The sequence below is a fragment of the Galeopterus variegatus genome, unplaced genomic scaffold (assembly GCF_000696425.1).
Source record: "Galeopterus variegatus unplaced genomic scaffold, G_variegatus-3.0.2 Scaffold14764, whole genome shotgun sequence".
NCBI lineage: Eukaryota > Metazoa > Chordata > Mammalia > Dermoptera > Cynocephalidae > Galeopterus > Galeopterus variegatus.
In genome coordinates, this window is record NW_007740875.1 from 14,953 (window position 1) to 15,989 (window position 1,037).

The window sequence follows — 1,037 nt, forward strand, 5'->3', positions numbered from 1 at the left end:
GCCTATTCTGGGGCACTAAAAAGACATGCAAAATTTCTGCATGTTCCTCAGCATCACAAAGTTTTAATAGCCTCAAATCAGTCTGTGCATTTCAAGCGATTCCATCAATATTCCAATGGGATGTTTTTCCCAAACTGCAAACCTAAATTTAAAATTTACATGAAAGAATAAAAGTTTTAAAGTGTTTAAAAAAAAGAGTAACACGAATAGATCTACCCGAATATAAAACTACAGTGAGAAAAGCATGAGGCATTAGCTCAGGGACAGAAGGAAAGATCAGTGAAACCAGGTACAGAGTCAACAGATAAACACAACTCTGCACGGCGACCTCATACACGCTACAAACGCCGTCATAAAACTCGCCGTTTACGCAACAGTGTTGAGAAAAATGGGAAAAACACGTGGGGTAAAAACAGTTCAATATCCCTCCCCACACATTATCTTAAAGTTAATTCCTGATTCGTTCTGAATAAAAAGAAACCTTGAAAGTTCTGTCGTATCTATAACTTGGGCATGGGGTGCCAACGCCCAGGGCACGAACCGAAGGGAAAAGATGGTAAGCAGGGAAATTAAACTCTGGTGCATCAAAGACACTGTCAACAGAATTAAAATACAAACCACAACCTGACACTGATATTTGCAACCAATTTACCAGAGAGTGCACATCACATCTATAAATATACATCGAAACTCCTTGAAGGATTAAAAGGGACACTGATAGAAAGACGAACAAAAGACAGAAGAGGGCCGTTGCACACACACGCACACCCACAGGCTGATAAGCACCACTTAAAAGGAGGTTTGACTTCACGAGTAATCAAAAACGCGATGCTATTTTTGCTTATCTAATTGGCAACATTAAAATTTTTTAAAAAATCGATTAGCACCCACTATGAGAGAAGGTGTGCTCTTCTGGTGCAGATGGAAATTGGCACAGGGTGAGCTGGATTTCAGGCCTTTTAAACAGGCTTGGGCCAGCCCCGTGGCTCACTCGGGAGGGTGCGGCGTGGGTAGCGCCGAGGCTGCGGGTTCGGATC